The sequence below is a fragment of the Mesocricetus auratus genome, unplaced genomic scaffold (genome assembly GCF_017639785.1).
Source record: "Mesocricetus auratus isolate SY011 unplaced genomic scaffold, BCM_Maur_2.0 Super-Scaffold_100006, whole genome shotgun sequence".
Lineage (NCBI taxonomy): Eukaryota > Metazoa > Chordata > Mammalia > Rodentia > Cricetidae > Mesocricetus > Mesocricetus auratus.
The window spans coordinates 31,966,762-31,986,388 of NW_024429190.1; the positions used below are offsets into that span (position 1 = coordinate 31,966,762).

Here is a 19,627-nt window from a genome sequence, read left to right on the forward strand (position 1 = left end):
CATTTCCTGCCTTCGGCCCTTTATAAACCCCCTTGGAAAGAATAAAGATTGTCGACTTGATCAGAATCCTGTCTTGTCGTCCGTTTCTCGTCTCTCTTGTCCCCCATCCCTCTCCTAGGTGTCCCCAGCCCCATGTTGATTGTCCCACACAGATTGGAAAGGAAGAAATCAAAGTATCTTCAATGATATTATAGTATGCATAAGTAACCATACTATCCCCCCTGGAAACTCCTATAGTTGTTAAACACTTTCAGCAAAGTAACTGGATACAAACTTAACTCTAAAATCAGTAGCATTCCTATATACAAATGACAGACTGATGAAGAAATCAGGAAACAACACTTTCCACAACAGCCTCAAAAAGTATGAAATATTCTTGGAGAAATTCTAGTAAAGGAAGTAAAAGACATGTCTGATAAAAACTTTAAGACATTGGAGAAATTGAAGAAGATAGCAGAAGATAAAAAGATCTTCCATGCTCATGAGTCCATAGTATTAATATGGTAAAAATGCCACCCTACCAAAAGCAATATATAAATTCAATGATATGCCCATGAAAATTCCAACACAGTTCTTCAGACCTTGAAAAGACAATTTTCAGCTTCATATGGAAACACACACACACACACACACACACACATACACACACACACACACACACACACACACACGCCAGAATAGCTAAAACAATCCTGAATAATAAAAGAACGGCAAGAGGTACCACTATCCCAATTTTAAGTTGTACTACAGAGCTTTAGAGTTAAGACAGCATGGTATTAGCACTAAAATAGAACTGTTGATCGATGGAATCCAATTGAAGACCCAGATATAAATCCACACATGTATGGATACCTGACTTTTGATAAAAAAGCCAGAAATGTACACTAGAAAAAAAGGCAGCATCTTCAAGAAATGGTGCGGGTCAAACTGCATAGCTGCATGCAGAAGAAAGCAAATAGATCCATATTTATCACCTTGCACAAAACTCAACTCCAAATGGATCAAATACCTCAACATAAAACTAGATACATGGAACCTGATAAAAGAGAAAGTGGGGAACAGTCTTGAATTCATTGGTACAGGAGAAGTCTTTCTGAACAGAACATCACTAACACAGACACTAACATCAACAAGTAATAAATGGGATTACCAAATGAAACTGAGAAGCTTATGCAAGGCAAATAACGCCTTGTCATTAGGACACACTGCAGTAGCCTATAGAATGGCAAAGAGACTAAATATTGTAACTGTAATTCTTACTTGATAACTGTTTTGTTATATGTAATCTTACTATGTTAAATTAAAACCTTCCTTTTTTAATTAGAAAAGGGGAAATGGTATGGCATATCCTTCTGTATGCTGTGAATATGTGTTGCTTTTATTGGTTGATGAACAAAGCTGTTTTGACTAATGACCAGGCAAAATGTAGCTAGGCAGGAAATCTAAACAGGAAGAGAAAGAAGGCAGAGTCAGAGAAATTCCATGTAGCCACCAAAAGAGTAACATGCTGAAGAATCTCCGGTAAGCCACAGCCTGGTGGCAATACATAGATTAATAGAAATGAGTTCATTTATAAGAGAGAGCTAGCCAGTAATGTGTCTGAGCCATTGGTCAAACAATTGTAATTGATATTAAGCATCAGAGTGCTATTTCACAAGCAGCTTCAGGAACTGACAGGAGGGACAGGAAACTTCCAGCTACAACTGACAACGGTGTTCTCCATGCAAGATATGCTAGGGCAATGATAGCACAACACTTGTGGGAGTGAGCAACCAAGATCGGATTTGACTTTGAGCCCAGTCCATGAGATGGAACCCATACCCAGAATTGCTTGAGTGACCAAGAACCTGAGACTAGATAGGCCAGTGACATAGGGTAAAACCAAATACTACTGTTCTTGGAAAGAAAAAAGTAGCAATAACAAGACTCCTAATGGCATTCTGCTGTCTTCATAGTTCAGCGCCTTGCTCAGCCATCACCAGAGAAGCTTCCTCTTGTAGCAGATGGGAATAAACACAGTGATCCACAGCCGGACATTATGCAGAGAATGAGAGACCTTGGGACGCTTAGCCTTAAATTGGATGTCTCCATAAAATCCTCTATCCTCGGGGATTATGGAATCCTGTGGAAGAGGAGGCAGAAAGAGTGTAAGAACCAGAGGTGATGGAGGGCACCAAGAAAACAAGGCCCTCTAAATCAATGTGATAGATGTACCTATGCACTCACAGAGACTGAGGCAGCTTGCGCAGGACCTTACCAAGTCCTCTGCATATATATTATGGCTTCCATTTTAGTGTTTCTATGGGGGCTTCTGAGTATGTGAATGAGTATGTCTCTGTTTCTTGGGCCTTCTCCCTGGCTCTTTTCCTTCTGTTCATTTTGTCTAATTCCAATGTGTTAGTTTTTGTTTTATCCTATTTTATTTCATTATTATCCCTTAGAAACCTGTCCGTTTTCCAATTAGAAACAGAAAAGAGTGGACCCTGCGGTGATATTTTGTCTTTGATCTAACAAAGAAAGCTTTCCTGAAGAGCAGAGTGTGGGGCTAGACACATTAGTTAGTCATATACGGCAGGTGGTGGTGGCTCACACCTTTAATCCCAGTACTTGGGAGTCATGAGATTAATCCTAGTACTAGTAAGGTGAAAACAGGAGTGATATGGCTGGGAAAAGAGAGAAATATAAGGTGGGAGGAGACAGGAGCTCGTTGCATTCAGCCTGAGGATTCCTAGAGACAGGATCTTAGCTTATTTGGTGGGAAGATTTCATAGAGGTATAAAATCTCTCTAGTGGCTGGCTCCTTTACTTCTCTCATCTTTCTGCATTTACCCTGATACCTGGCCAATTAGAATTTGAGCTACAGGATCCAGATTAGGTTGGGGTGGGGAACTGGAAAGAGTAGAAGGAAGGGAAACCATAATCAGAGTATTTTATGTGAAGGAAAAAAATTATTTTCAACAAAAGGGGCAAATTGCTGAGCTAGAATACTAAACCAATGGACCTGAACACTGATTCTGGTCTTTGGTATCTGTAAGCTACACTGTCCTGTTTATTTATTGTACTGTGAAGTTTCCAACTGATACCTTGTTATATGAGAACAAATAAGGGATTTTCTATGAAATTTAGTAGGAGTCAAGAAGACAAGGTTAGGCTTTAGTCTCTTTGTTTTCATGTTTTGCAAATACATGCACTACTTTTTGAAAGTAAGCATTTCCCTAACTATTTTTGATTTATATTTTATTTGGATCATCCCAGGGTCTATCTATATAACATGCAAAAATAAATCAATAAACAGCAGCAGCAGCAGCAACAACAAAGCAAGGCTACTTGTTTATATGCTTTGTTTTCTGAGAGTGCCTCTAGGTAGTTCTGGCTGTCTTGGAACTTATGATGCAGACCATGCTGGCCTGGAACCTACAGAGATCTTCTGTCTCTGTCTCCAAGTCATGGGAGATTAAAGTGCACCTGAACACCCAGCCAAACATGGTTGTTAAATAGTGTGACTATATTCTGTTGCACACCACCTGTGTCATGATTAGGTTCAGAGTTAAAAGTCCCCACTTATGTTAGTAACTTTTTTTGTAGTTGTTGCTGTAATAACCCTTCAGAAGCAATCTAAGGGAGTGGGGTTTACTCTGGCTCACTGTTCAGGGGGCTTGTTCCATTATGATGGGGGAGGCACAGCCGCTTGAGCTGGAGGCAGGCTGTCCACCTTTGAGAGAACACAAAGTAGAACCATGTTAGTAAGCCTTGAACCTGGCCCTGGTGACACACTTCCTCTAACGAGACTCTGCCTCCTATAGGTTCCACCACCTTCCCAAACAGCGCCACCAATTGGGGACCAAGTGTTCAAACACATGAGCCTATGGGGAACAGTTCACACTCAGTCCCCATCATCACCACCCTTTCCTTTCATGGCTGGCGCAATACCATGTGTGTGGCAAGGGCTCCATAGGTATTTCTGTAACAAATAATTATTTACAATAAATACTAGCTGGGCCTGCTATACTGAGCCCTGTGCAAAAGGAACAGAATGCTTTCAATGCGAAATTTTATTGATAGAGGGAGAAAGAAAGGGTTAGCGTTCAGACATCATAGTTATTTAATTCACATCTTAAAAAGCCATTCTAAGTCCCAAGCAAGCTAGAAAAATAATTCTAATTGAAAACATTAATGATTGCACGATCAGGGTAAGGTCAAACTTAAGGCACGATGGAGTTTCCCTCTCTTTGCTTTGGTAGGAATAATTGAATGCAATCTATGCAAGCATTGTGTGGCACAGGATAATGCCTTTTGTGAAGATGCATCCACATTTACGCTCAAAGCCCTCCATCAAAGGGCCTTGCATGACCCTCATATTTCTCCTGTGCTGCCCCAGGACAGACACACTTATTTTGAGTTGAGGAAGCTTGTGACACTTCAGGATCTGCAGAAAGCCACACTGTAACAGGAGAGCAGTTGGGATTTGAACTGGGGATTCCAGCTTCTAGCAGGGAAAGTTTCCCATCACACCTCTTCCTTGTGACTCTGGTAGGTTCTGAGGGGCTAAGCAAGTGGTTGCATTATTTACAGTGGTGGTAGGTTTGCTTTGTTTGTTTTTTAATTTAAATATCTTTGGGATTTTTTAATGTTGGATTTATTTTGTATGTGTGGGTGTGTGGGTGTACCAGAGAAGGTCAGAGTTTAGGTTTTCTTTTTACTGTCTGATTTCTGGGGCTAGAACTCAGGTCTTCAGACTTGGCAACAAGCGCCTTTATCCACTCTGCCACCTCATCAACCTATTAAGCTGGTTTTAATAGTGTGTGGTTAATTTAAGACTTCTTCAGCACTCATTGTCTTGGCAAGCCAGGTTTTCCCTAAAGTAAGAGAATGGTAATTTTATGTGTCATCTTGTCAAGGCCATGGTGCCCAGCTGTTCTGTCAATTACCGGTGCAGATGCTGCGGTGATAGTGTCTGTTATCTGGGATCAACACTCAAGGTAGCAGACTTTAAACCTTTCCTAATCTCATGCAGGCCTTGTCTCATCAGTGGAAAGCCTTAAGGAAAAAAGACTGGGGGTCTGGCCAGCTTGTCACGTGTGCTAGTTACTTTCCTTCTTGATGTGAGACAAATATCTGGCTAAACAACAAAAGGGGGGTCTTATTGTGGCTACAGTTTCAAGAAGTCCATCACAAAAGAGAAAGGATGGTGGCTGGAGCAGGAGGCCTGTTGGTTACAATGCATCAGCCATCGCACAGGAAGTACAGAATCACAGGGAGTACAGAATGCACAGGAAGTACAGAATGCACAGGCAGTCAGGACTGTAAAAGCTCAAAGCCCACCCCCAGTCACTCACTTCCTTCAGCAAGCCTCTTCCTAAAGGTTCCATAACGGTTTCAAGCAGCACTACCAACTGCCATCAAGTGTGCAAACACAAGAGCCTGTGTTGGGCATTTTGCATCCAAACCCCAATATCATGTACCCATAGGGACCTCAGTACAACCCATGGCGGGATTCTATAGACCCAGCAAAGAGGACGAAGAGACAGATGGATACTTGGAGTGTAATGGCCAGACAGTCTAGCTGAATCCATGAGGAATCCAGGTTTAGTCAGAGAACTTGTCTCAAAAAAAAAAAAATAAGGAAGACTTAATGTCTGGCCTCTACAAATTTACACACATCTTCTCTGAAATACATGTGGGTATACCAACACAAAACATGTCCACACACATACAGACATCTTCCAGAGATGAAGGGATTCTCCTTCAAGACTGACTTTGGATTCAAGATAGAATGAATGACTGTCTGAATTTCTACCTGGTGGTTAGTCCTCAGCATTTTACAGTCACTGACTCCCATAAGGCTGTGAGCTAATTCCTTAAAGTGACTCTCTCTTTGTGGGTCTACATCATTCACAAGAGCAAGTGCCCATGTGTCCTATTGATCTGCTTCCCTGGGGAATGCTGCCTGAGGTCCTATCTGATGCTGTCCCCCATTTTAGCAGCTAAATGTGCTTGCATGACCTTGCCACTCCTGTCCTGGTCACTAAGGTCAGATGCCCTCCTCGGCAAGGAACCAATCAGAAGTTAGCTGGCAGGGCTGTGCTTTATGGACAGTGCACAACAGTGATGTGCAGAGCATAGCAACCACCCTGGGAGGGCCTATGGGCCAGAACAACCAGTTGACCAATCAACATAGGGCGGGCCACCCAAACCTAGCACCAATCCTGAGACTGTTTCATGCCCCTAGACACTTCCCTTACGCTGCACTTTAAGATCCCTGCCTCAAGGTTGCTTGGGGTCTTTCTCCAGCCATTTGCCATGGTGGCCGGGTGAAGGGCCCGAGCTAATGGGGTTAGCTCGTTAAACATCTACAATAAAAGACTCTTTGCTTTTGCATCGAAATGGGCCTCTTGGTGATTTTGGGGTTCAGGATTTGGGCACATCGATGCCTTCCTGGTAGATGGTGAGAGCGGTGATGAAGTAGAGGCAGTGGTGGTGTCCATGTGATGTGCCCACTGCCTGGTAGACCTGTTTCGTGTAATGAACACACTATGCTGTATGGAGAGCTTTGTTTCCCATTCTGCAAATGAGGACACTGGTGAGTTTTCATCACGGCTTTTAGTGTAGGACAGAGAACAGAACCAGGCTTCCAGCCCTAAGCTAGACCAAACTTTCTAGACTCCATGTGGCCATCCATCTTCAGAGCAGCCTAAGTGCTCATTATTGCAAAAATTCCATAGCTGGTCATAGTTTTCAGACATGATATTTTCTCCGGGCAGAAACAAAAGTCCATTGATCTTGTATTATTTGGGCACATGTAATAGAATGCTTTGACATAGGACAAGGACAAAGATGAAGTCAACCATTCTGACGGTTTTCCTCTTTTCTAAGTCTGTCCACAATGATTCCAAAGTCTGTCACCTGGGATCTCAGAAAACAGATAGACAGATACAGCCTCCATATGTGGGATGAAGACAGAGGTCTGTATCTTTCCATTTGGTTTTAGTTTGGGAGGTATTTGGGGCGTAGGGTGCAGAGTAGGGTTGAGATGATAACAAGTGACCTGAAGCAGCCATTTTCTCTTTGCGTGCACTGTGTCCTTGGGGAGCACACACTGATGTTCCTGAGAGATGAAAAAGACGGGTGAGCACTGCACGCCACCTGTCCCAGTGCAGCACTTGAGCTAGGTGTCACTGATCTCACCTGTCACACTGCAATGCACAGTTATATGAAACCATGGGAAAGTCAGCTGTCTGTCTTTCTCTTGCATGGAGAAATTCCATGCTTTGTCTCACGTGCAGCCACCATGCAAGCTTTGGAAACTGAAAGTACAGTCGGAGCACCTCCTTACGGCTCTTATTTTCAGCACCCTTTGTGGGGTGGCAGAGTTGCTGGGGATAGAGTGAAGTCATGGGTAGGTCACCTCTCCTGGGCTGTCCAAAGCCAGTAACATGCAAGACAAAGCAATTGCCCACTACCACTCTGATGGAGTGCCAGGGATTTCTGCAATCACCTTAATCCCTTCCTCCTGGCGTGAACTTTACAGGAAAGCCACTGCCTGTCATTATCCCCCCGAAACCCTCTCTAATCTCCGTCCACACAGCAACCGGGCAGATGCTTTGCTGCCTGCCATGTTGCCTGCCTCTCTGAGCCCAGTGTCACCGTGAGGCCAGCTGTGGATGACAGATTGCTAAATCTGGCCTCCTAGAGGCAGGAAATTCTACAATGAAGTAGTGCTGGCTGCTCCAGCTACCCTGTGGGGCTGAGGCCTGGTGTTAGGCAGGCCCAGAAAGTTCTGGAAGGTTGCCGTATGACTCAGGCAATCTCTTGTTGAGAAGGTCCTTCCTCCACCACTGGCAGAGCCTTTGTTGAGAGCTTGCCTTGTTTAGGATTTAGAGTTGGGCATTGGTCCAGGAAAAGCCCCTCTCTTCCAGCAGAGTCACCAGCTACCAAAGCTAATGTGGTGAAGAGAAGATTATCTGGTCCTGCCTGTTTCCTGAAAACCCAGGGGCCAATCTGTTTGTACTCCAATATTTAGTTGTTTCTCTTATTTCCACCCAGCCCACACTCGTATTGCTTTTGTTAGGCTGCTGGGAGACATTAGTCGGTCTCTGCCTTCTGGGGTCATCCAAACCACAGCTCCTGGGTCTCAGTTTCCTTCACATACATCAGTTAGTAGGTAATTTTGCTTTTTTGTTTGGTTTGTTTTTGAGATAGGGTTTCTCTGTGTAGCCCTGGCTGTCCTAGAACTCACTCTGCGGACCAAGTTAGCCTTGAACTCAGAGATTCACCTGCCTCTGCCTCACAAGCCTGGCTTATTAGTATCATTTTAAAATGTTATTTGATTTTCAAAGCGTGTGTATATGTATGTGTGTATGTATGTGTGTATTCATGTGTACATGTGAGGGCAAGGTGTCTTTGGAAGCCAGAAGAGGACATTGGGTTCTCTTGAGCTGGAGTTATAGGCGGTTGTGAGCTACCCTGCCTGGGAGCTGGGAACTGAACTTAGGTTCTTTGCAGGAGCTGCAAGCACTCACAGCCACTGAGTCCATTTCTCCAGTGCTGTAAGTAACAGCTTCTCATTTCATGAGGTCTTTGTGAGGACTGAGTAAGATGGCGTGATGGCCAATGTTGATGTTACTTTGGCAAGATCTAGAATCACCTAGGGGACAGTCCTGTGGGAGGGATTTCAAGACTGCATTAACGGAGACCGGAAGACCCTCTCTAATGAGGGTGGTGCTGTGTCATGGGCTGGATAAAAAGGGAAAGAGTGAGTGAATCAGCAGCATGCATCTCTCTCCATTCTTTGTTTCCCCTTTTAGAATTGTTTTATCTCATTTTACATTCCAACCACAGCTCCCCCTCCCACCCCTCCTCCCACTCCCCTCACCTCCTCCCATCCTTCTCTCCTCCCTCAGCCCACCACCAGTTCAGTCCCCCTCACAGGTAAGGGCTCCCACGAGGAGTCAACATAGTCTGGCACCATAGGTTGGGGCAGGGCCAGGCCCCTCTCCCAAGCATTGAGCTGAGCATGGCATCCCACCCTAAGGAATGGGCTCCAACAAGCTAGCTCATGTACCAGGTTTGTATCATGATCCTCAGCCAGGGGTCCCTCTGGTAGTCCAAGCTTCACAGCTCTGTCCGCTTCTTAACTGTGACGCAGTGTGACCCCCTGCCTCAAGCCCCTGCTGTCTCAACCGTGATGGCCTCCACGCACCAACTGAGAGTTAAGTGAACCCCTCCTTCCTCGAGCTGCTTTCATTACACACGTGAGAACATTAGTTGACACAGATGGCGAATGCAATGTGCCTACTGTAAGGGGGTGGCGTTTAGTGAGTGTGCTGTGCCAATGGGACCGGCTATTCCTTTTTAAAAATTATTTTCATTTTTTTCTAAATTTTTAAATTTAAATTGAAAACAATCTTATTTTACATATCAGTCCAAGTTCCCTCTCCCTCCCATCCTGCCATGACCCTCACTGACCCCCCCCATCCCATCCGCCTTCTGCTCCCCAGGGATGGTGAGGCTTTCCATTGAGGAGCATCAAAGTCTGTCATATTATTTGGAGCAGGGTCTAGGCCCTTCTCCCATGTGTCTAGGCTGAGAGAGTATCCCTCTATGTGGAATGGGCTTGCCGAGTCCATTCATACACTAGGGATATAAACTGGTTCCACTGCCAGAGGTCTCATAAATTACTCAGGCCTTCTAACTGACACCTATGTTCAGGGGTTCTGGATTGGTCCTATGCTGGTTTCCCAGCTGTCAGTCTGAGGTCCTTGAGCTCCACCTTATTCAGGTCAACCAATTCTCCAGCAGAGCTCTAGCCAATCTGAGCTCAGCACTAAAATCTGACCAATCCACACCCTAGAAGCCCTATATAAACCCTGTGTCTGTTCAGCTTGTGGCTGTTCACGCTACCCGCCTGTCCTCTGCCACTGTGGAAGAGGACAGCCACTCTCCTGGATTCTTCCCTCCCAATAAAACCCTTCATTGAACTTCGGGTGAAGACCTTCTTTTGCGGCAGCGGCGACAGAGCTGGGCAGAGCAGAGCGAGCAGGGCTGTAACATTTTTGCCAGGGAAACCTTCCCTTGGCAGATAGGAGTGTATCTGCTATCCGCTCTCTGCTCCCTGCTCTCCAGGAGCAGAGCTGAACTGTAGCAACTCGCCTGAGAAACCTCCTGCCAAGCAAAACTGCTACACTGGGCAAACATCCCCAGATGGAAGACCCTGTCCTGTCGGAGCTGAGCAGATACACTGGGGAAGCCTTTCCCTAAGGCAAGGCTGTAAGCTGCTAAACTTACTACAACCTGTGGTGGTCCTTGGCTCCCGAGCTCCAGGATACCTTTCCATCTGAGCTGTGTAACACTCAATATTCTGTGACTCCCAACTGCCCAAAATGCCAACATCCAGTGCTTTGGTTCATTTTATTTTTCAAGACTACTTTGTGTAGCACTTTACTGTTTGCTATTGAAGTACACACTACAGATCTTACCTTTAAAGGAGATGACAGATCAGATGCTCAGAAATGGTGAACTAGCTTATGGACCAATTCAGCCTACTGTTTGTTTTACCTATTTTTTTTTTCTGAGACAGAGTCTCACTATATAGCCCTGGCTTGATTCAGACTTGCTATGTAGACCAGGCTGACCTTGAATTCACAGAGATCCACATTCTTTTTTTTCTCCTGAGTACAGAGTTTAAAGATGTGGACAACCACACCTGGCCTATCCATAAAGATTTGCCCACAATCCTGACTTCCAAGTTGCCTATGACCTCTCTAGTACCGTAAAACTCACATTGAGTGGTTGATGCTTTTGAAGGCTAAACTGTTGGCTTCTGTCCTTGGGCAGAGATTTGCTGATCTTTGGTCTTGGTTATCAGAAATGGAGCCAGGATGCCAATGATGCTAATTGATGTATTAGCCTGAGTTCACACCAGGATCATGTTTTCTCCTAATAGAAAAAGACATGGTAGGATCCCATAGACAGGGAACTCTGAAGATGCTCTTTTGTGTTTTTGAAAATCAATCTAGCCTGGTGGTGGTGGCGCACACCTTTAATCCCAGCACTCGGGAGGCAGAGGCAGGCGGATCTCTGTGAGTTCGAGGCCAGGCTGGACCGACAGCCTCCAAAACAACACAGAGAAACCCTGTCTCGTTAAAAAAAGAAAGAAAGAAAGAAAGAAAGAAAGAAAGAAAGAAAATCAATCTAAAGCCCACATTTGCATCCTTATCCACAGCTTCTGACTCTGTAGAAACCTGCAACCTGGGCTTGTTCTTATTTCCGTGCTGGCATTCCTGGCTACGTAGGCTGCACACCTCCTTTTCAGCTGGGACAGAGAACTGTCTGAAGCTTTTTTTAAAGAGCAGGACAGTGGAGACAAGGTTGGTCTTAGAGGTGCTGCCAATCCCACCAGCAAAAACACAGCTTGCCTGCCCCTGCCCCTTTCTCCCAAGTTTCTACACTGTGTCAAGTCCAGTCCTACAAGCAAGGAGACTCAGAGACAAGTTATGATGCCTCCTTTAAGTAGCACAGTGTCTATTGGGCAACCTGGGAACAGGGGATCAAAAAGAGCAAAGAAACAGCAAGAAATCATGGTGTGTTACCTGCTAAAAGGATGTATTATTTAGTAGGTCCAGAATTCAAATATGAAGGGAACCAAGGAGACACACTGGGGCCAAAGTTCAGAGAGGGATCTTCCTGGGCTCCATTGTACAGGCTCATAAGATGATAAATCCTCTTGAGGGCAATGTAAAGGGGGTGAGATAGGATGTGATCTCAGGCTTGCCCTCTATCTGCAGGGTCCATGTTAGTCTTCTTTAGTTACTTCCTTCCAGTATTGAGCAATCTTTATTGTCAACTTGGTTTGATTTAAAGTCACCTAGGAGACACACCTCTAGGTGTATCTGTATTGATGTTTCCAGAGAAGATTGATTTGGAATATCTATGTTGAATGTGAACTGTACAGTGTCATGGGCTAGGGTCTGAGACTGGACAAAATGAAGAAATTAAGGCAAGGACAGCATTAATCTCACTGCTTTCTGACTGTATAGACTTCCCCAGTCTCCAGCCAGTTTTGTTCCCATCCTATTCCTAGGTAAGAGGCCATCCATTGACAACACCACAGGCCTGGCCACAGCTCCATCTTCAGGGGAACAGACCCACACAGGGCTAGAAGACACAGGGTCACAGGATCCTGTGTGTCTAGATCCTGCTCTAGAATTGTATAGGGGAGAGGGTCAGGCGGGAGGAAGGTTTGGGTGGGAGCAGCCACTTGATCTATCAACTTATGGTCCTACGGGCAGAGGTCCAGTTCCAGGGAAGCAGAGCAGGATCCTCTTTAGTGGAGAAACCAGAAAAGAAACTGTGTGGACTTCATCATGACCAGGGACCTGCCACAAACAGCTTAAGGAGAGGAAAGACTTGCTTTATCTCACTGTTTCAGAAGGCACACCATGGAGGAGGACAGACTCAAATGGACCATCTCACACCATGGTGACCGGAGAAAACAAATGCCTGCCCAGCCAGCTCTTTCACCCTCCCCTTCTATTTTACACAGAAGACCAGCCTATAGGATGCTGTGCCCATATTCTTCTTTCCTTAGTTAATCCACCCAGGAAATGCCTCATAGATACATCCAGATGTGTGCTTTTCCAGTCTCTTAGGCTCTTCTCAGTTCAGTCAAGGTGACCATCAAAATTAACCGTCACAGAACTCAAGGCCTGGATACTCATTATTCCCTGACTGGACTGTGCAGAAGAGACGGGGTAGGGTCGGTCACAAAGGCTGTTCACAGGACATCGGTGCTTGTCTGAACCAAGGTGAAGGGGATGAGATGGATGGGTAAGATTTTAAAACAACTAGGAAATGAAATGGACACATGTGGTCCTCTCAGTTGGTGCTGCAGTCTGTTCTGCCATCTGCTCAGGCTCGGGGAGCCCTCAGGCATGGAGGAGGACAGGAGAGGAAGAGTAAGGATCTATGTGATGAGTCAGCTCAGGTGTCGCGACTGCCGCGCGGCCTGTGTCCGAGAACGTGCGGAGGGTGTCGGGGATTGACAACACAGAGACTCGTTCAATGATGTAAAGAAAACTTTAAACAGACTCCAAAAAGGTTCAAGAAAAACTTCCTAAGAAAGGCTCCCACCAGAGAAGCTTCTGCTCTCTCCTCTCCCCTGGCTGGTTCTGCTCTGACACCAGAGGTGGATGTGTGTGGGTTTCTGAAGGTGCGGTTAGTCTCTGGACAAGGTCGAGGTCAGGGCGGTTTCCGTGGGAAGGCCTTTCCCAGGAACTTATTGTATCATTTTTAGTAAACATGTTTTTACTAAACATTGTCTTACAGCTGCCTACTCCCAGGCAGAAGGGGAAGTGGCCAGGAACTTATTGTATCGTTTTTAGTAAACATGTTTTTACTAAACATTGTCTTACAGCTGCCTACTCCCAGGCAGAAGGGGAAGTGGGTCTCTGCTCAAGGTCTGGTGTTCCCACACTCAGGAAGGCAGTGTGAATGAGGAGTAGAGAGGAGAAGGGGCAAGGACAAGACCAAACAGGATGAGACCAAGGCCATGAAGCAATTGTGATGAAGCCGCGTGGGCATGCTCCACAAGGTGAGTGTGAAGGAAGGCGGGCTGGCAGTAAAAGGAGCTCCTGCAAATGGCAGTGACACACAAACACCTTAGGGAGGGGAAGGATTGCAGGAGATGCTTTCTGAGAGACGGGGGCATGGGGAGTTGACCTACACACCTTCCTAGACAGGCAGCTCTGGGATTACTTCCTCTCTTCTTTGGGGACAGGTAAGAGAACAGAAAGTATTCAACATCAAGAACATGGAGACTAAGAAATACCATTGACAATACACATGTACCAAGAAAAATGGAATGCCTTCATGTTCAATATAACCACACATCTAAACAAAGACACAAGTAAGGCAACTTAAATGTTTGAGGCCAAGCATGCTGGGATTTTGTTGTTGTTTTTGAGAAAGAGTATCACTCTGTAGCTTCATCAATTCTCTTGGCTTGGTTTCCTGAGTGCTGGAATTAAAGATGGGATGTTTTCAATGAACTCTTCAGCCAAGTTGTTATTCAAGACCACATGATCTTGGAGGACTCCTGGGTCAGTTATCTCGAGTTGGAATATTGTCTCAATGCTCTTTGCCCCAAACAGGGCCTCCTTCCAAGAAGATACTGTATTCTCTCCATCACAGCTTGATTTTTATGGACATTTAAAATCAACACTAGCAGAACACACTGGCTTTGTAGGGAGGTGCTGACGTGGTTCCAGAACACCAGGCTGCCAACATTCATTTTCCTCACAAGCTTGAATGCCCTAAAGTACTGCCCTCGAGGCTCTTCCTAGACAAGCTGGCCCTGTCAGCCTTGCAATACCTTGGAATGAGAAGGTCTCTCCTGAGGATTGCCAAGCAGTTTGGAAAGAGCCAGGCTCTTCGTTCTGAGGCTGCTGGCTAACCTTTTTCATTTCAGGTCACCTCAGTCAACTTGTCTACTGAGTCTCGGGCTACTGGTTTCAATGTCCTCCATTTAATAGTGTTTAACCAGTGATGTGAGGCCTAAAATTAAGGCCCAACACAGTGTGTCTTGTAGTTTCTGATGAAGTAGAAAGGGCCTCAAATGACCTAGCCACAGGTTCCCCTTACCACCCTCTTCCTACAGATAAGTTCCCTTTAGTAACTTTCTCATGAAATGGACCAAGTAGAACTCTGGCTTGTCCCTGACTTGTGTGTTTCCCTTTCTTGTTCACCTGCAGAATTATCCAAACGAGCTGACCATATCATCTTATGAGAATGAGGGCATCACCACAAATCCCATAACTCACTGTTTTGGAGTGCAGTCCTTATGAAACTGGCACATCAGTGTATTAGTTCCTGCTGCTGTGACGAGATACCTAACGAAAGAGGCTTAAGGGAAACTTTGGTGGTCCAGCTCATCATGGGGCGGGGAGGCATGTTGGTAAGAACACAAGAAGACTGACCACATTGTGTCTGCTGTGAAGAAGCCGATGAAGGACAGTCCTGGGTTCTCTTCAATTTTTTTTGCACTTGTTCAGTCTGAGACCCTTGCTCATGGGATGGTTTTACCCACATCCAAGGAGTGTCCTTAGATAAGCTTCTCTGGAATTTCCTTAGAGACACACAGAGAACTGTGTCTCCTAGATGATTCCAAACTCAGTGAAGCTGGCAGGGAATGTCAACTATCACAGGCAGTGAGTCTGTCCTCCCTTTCAGTACTTGTGACTTAATAAGCCACCCTTTTCTTCTGTCCCTTATCAGGAGTTAGGTATCCCACTGCTCCTATGTCCTAGGAAGAGAATCCTTCCCTCATCAATAAATTCATTAGGAGGTCATTAAGTAATGCAGACAACAAACCCTGTTCCTACTCTCCAAGTTTTAGTTGTGGGACTTGGACAAATCCTATAGCTTCCCAGAGTCTGAGTGGCCTGGACCTGTAGACCAGCACCTGATTCATGAGTTACTGGGAAGATAATGAGGGTAATTTATTCAACAACTCTTCTGTGAGGATTTTGTTGGAACCAGGAATAGGAACTGTAGTGATAAATGTGATTAGGAGTTCTGGTCACAGAAAACTGATACTCTTGAGAGGCAATAGAAATGAACAGTGTGGCTATCGTATGAAGCATTAGGAAGAAAATCACAGGAGTGGGACAGTATGTGAGTAGGTGTTTGTCTTAGGGTTTTCTATTGCATGCTCTCCATGACCCCTTTATGCCCTCAAAACCAGCACCACCTGGGCGACTCCTACACTACCAAGTTCAACTGCCAGCTGAGGCACAACCTTGGCTGCCTCCGGAACACAGTTTTGTGTGCTTTCAAGAAACACTTCCCAGAAGATGTCACCTTAATGATGGTCTCTTCTTGATCATCACAGCCGTCTCAGCTCCAGGTAACCAGCATCAGTTGTCCCAGAAAAGTAACGGTTTTTACTTTAGTGGTTCTGGTCTGTTGTTAGTCACAGCCGATTCTTCAGCTCCAGCTGACCGGACACCACAGATTCTTCACTCCAATGGTCCAACAGAGTCTTTACTTCCTTCTGAAACTTCATAAGCCAGGCCCCTATCATCTGCACTGTTCTCAACATCCTTACCTTCCAAGTTCCCATCGAAGAGCCCACTGAGCTCTCTACACCCAATGGCTTTTCTAGGCTAAAGTTCCAAAGTCCTTCCACAATCCTACCCCAAACAATCCCACTATTCTGGTACTAACTTGTCTTAGTTAGGGTTTCCCTTTTCTTTTTTCTTTCATTTTTGTTTGTTTGTTTTTCAACACAGGCTTTCTCGGTGTACCCTGGCTGTCCTACAACTCACTTTGTAGCCTAGTCTGGCCTCAAACCCACAGAAATCCACTTGTCACTGCCTCCTGAGTGCTGGGATAAAAGGTGTTCATAGGGGTTTCTATTGCTCTGATGAAACACCATAACAAAAACCAAGTTGGGAAGAAGAGGTTTATTTCTCTTATACTTCCACATTGTAGTTTATCATTGAAGGAGGCCAGGACAGGAGCTCAAACAGGTCAGGAACCTGGAGGCAGGATCTGATACAGAGGCCATAGAGGAGTGCTGCTTACTGGCTTGTTCCCCATGGCTTTCTCAGCCTGCTCTCTTATAAAACCCAGGACCACCAGCCTAGGGTTGTCACTACTCACAATGGGCTGGGCCCTCTCCCGTTGATCACTAATTACAAATACTTTACAGTCAGACCTTATGGAGGCATTTTCTCAACTGAGGCTCCCTTCATTAGGATGACTTTGGCTTGTGTCAAGCTAACATAAAACTAGCCAGAACCATGCTAGATATGGACATTGGTGGGAGTGATATCAAAGTATGAAGTCTGAATCATGAGTGTACAACCATTGGAAGATTCTAGGAGGGCAAATGACAAAAGGTGAGGGATAAGCAGGTGTGTTGGACAGATCTAAAAAGTAATCAGTGATGCTCCAGGGTAAGACAGCAGGACCATCCATAGTCCTTAGGGACAGAAGGTACCTTCTACAGGAGGCCTTCCAAGGTCAAAGCTTCCCAGGCAACCATCACACTGCTTTGTAGGAAGATACAAGCTCAGTGATTCAGATAAGAGTTAGGCAAAGAGGGGAATCCCTAAGAGGAAGAAGAGAGGAGTTCTTATTTAAGCGAGTGAAATATCTGCAAGAGAGATTGTCTTAAAGGAAGCAGTCTGTTCGGAAATGGGTAGGAGCAGAGCAACACCAAGTCTGCCTATAGGGAACATGCTGAGAACTGCTTTAGTGAATGAGTGCAACCATTTGTTCCATTCTTTTTTTTTCCCTTTATTCAGTCCTAGGCCTTGAACCCAGGTCCTCATGAATGCTAGAGCATCAGCAAATGGAAACACAAGATCCTAGCAGTAATTTTGAGGTAAGAGAAGTGTCTCAGGTTTGCAACCTATCTCCATTATTTCTGGATGACTGGAGCTTGGACAATGTTCTAAGGAGCTATGGGCCTCTATTTTCAGATTTATAAAATGGGGATGTTGATGATGGCGGTATACACTTAGCTATTAGAAAGTTTATCAGAGAGCCCCTGGTGGATTCTCACATTCTGTGCACTGTCCTGTCAAGAGCCCAAATGGTTCATAAATCAGTTTATAGAATATTTATCCATTAATGATTACTTGCTATCTTCCATTCAGAGATTAAAGTCACAAGTGGTTCTGCTTTATCCCCAGTTATCACGAGTTCTGAGGAAGTGACTAAGTGAGCCTCTGCTGTCCTATCTGCCCGATGCTTCCGGAGGTTAAGGGGACAACTGCAGACTGTTTCAAAAACGTGATTCTTTAAACAGTTTTAGATTTTGCTTTCCAGTTAAAACTGTGGGAAATGTAAACATCTGTACCTTTTTTTGTTTCCTACCAAAGGGTTAAATATCACAAAACTCCATTCTTTAAAAAAAAAAATTGTAAAGAAGCTATTTGGCAAAAATTCAAATTCTTCCAGGGTCAGCACTTCCTGAAATCAAAATAAATTCTCGGTTCATTTCTCTCTGGGCACTGTACCTCTGTATTATGCAGTCCTGGGAGAGTGTGAGGTTGAGCTCTGACCATGCAGTAAGGCAGGGAACCTCCTTGCTTTAGGACTAAAAGCCCAGCAGGAGCCCCCGGAGGGTGTGCTTACCTGCTCGATTTAGCATAGCTTTGCAGTCTTCAGCAGAAGTAAAACTTTTGCCTTGCATAAATACTGTGGGCTGTGTGGCCACATCTGAGACCTCGGGTCCATTTCTTACAAAAATAATACAGCCCCACTGGAGAAATTATAAAGAACATAGAAAAGTACTCAGAGGAAAATAACTGCATGTGCTCCAATGTGTTGCTGCGCCATCCCTCTTGGGCTCACCCTTTATTTCTTTTCAGGTTTTTAGACAGGATTTCACTATGTAGCCCAGGCTGGCCTCCAAGTAACAATTCTACTGCCTTATCACCCTGACTGATGAGATTACAGGTGTATACCACCCTGCCCAACATCTCTGTCTATTTACATTTCTGTTTTATATCTTATGTGTATTAATTTTATTCTAATTTTAACCAATAATTACATCAAAAGCACATGAATATTATCGATAATTTCCAGAAACATCTTAAGTGCCTGTGCCATATTGTTGTAGTTGGATTTGCCATGGCTTTCCTAATGATATTCTTACCACTGGCCATTTAGACTATAATATTTTACACTGAAGATTAAAATATTATTGAGTCTCACAATATTTAACCTTTTGTAAGGTGAGGAAGACCCCAAATGATACAGAACAGAGGTTGGCTGACTGGCTTTGAGTCAGTCCTAGCCAGCCTGCTGTTGGAAGTAAAGTTTACAGGGATATAACTGAGTTCTCTTGCTCTTACATCATCTGTGACTGCTTTCCTTCAAGGACACAGTTGAACAGTTTAGGTTTGTGAGGCCTTGGTTTGCTAACTGGCCCTTTATTAAATCTCAGCACCTGGGAGGCAGAGGCAGGCAGATCTCTGAGTCTGAGGTCACCCTGGTCTACAAAGCCAGTTCTGGGACAGCCAGGGCTACACAGAGAAACCTTGTCTCAAAAAAATTTTTTAAGAAAACTTTGTCAATTCCAGGTAAAGAATGCAGAATGCAAAATAGCTCATCCCAAACCAACAGTCCTAGACTGTCTTTTCATCCATTGTTGAAAAGTCTTACATATTAGAATAAACTCTAGGGTGAATTAACATGTAATAATAAAAAAGAAAATTAACCTAAAACCTCAACTGCAAACTTCACGAGTGTGATGTGACAACATTCCTTCTGACTCCTGCTCTCATATTTTAAACTTTTAACTTGGATTGAATGTTAATGGTATAAACAGATTTGGAGGAAGATATAGCATGTATGGACCTATGCTGTAATAATGACTATCAAACCCACCTAGGAAGAAATAGATTATTCTGTTCATGGTGTTGGACTACAGCATGAGGCAGGGATCTGTTTCAAGCCATACACAAAGGGGAACACAGATACAGACCCAACTGAGCGGGCACAGTCCTAGAGCACTGCTCTTACATGCATCGTTTTGACACTCTGAAGACACCTACACATCCCTCCTCAGAATAATGTTCTTAAATGTGTAAAAGGAATATGATTACCAAGGCAACCA

The 19,627-nt window shown here is 44.6% G+C and overlaps 1 long non-coding RNA gene across 1 annotated transcript; it reads left to right on the plus strand.

Annotated features, from left to right (window-relative positions):
* The first annotated feature begins 13,417 nt into the window (after positions 1–13,417).
* LOC121140680 lies at positions 13,418–19,106 on the plus strand. Its single transcript, XR_005877608.1, has 4 exons — positions 13,418–13,588; positions 14,748–15,901; positions 17,307–17,386; positions 17,697–19,106. It is a non-coding gene; the product is annotated as an uncharacterized LOC121140680 (long non-coding RNA).
* Positions 19,107–19,627: the final 521 nt, after the last annotated feature.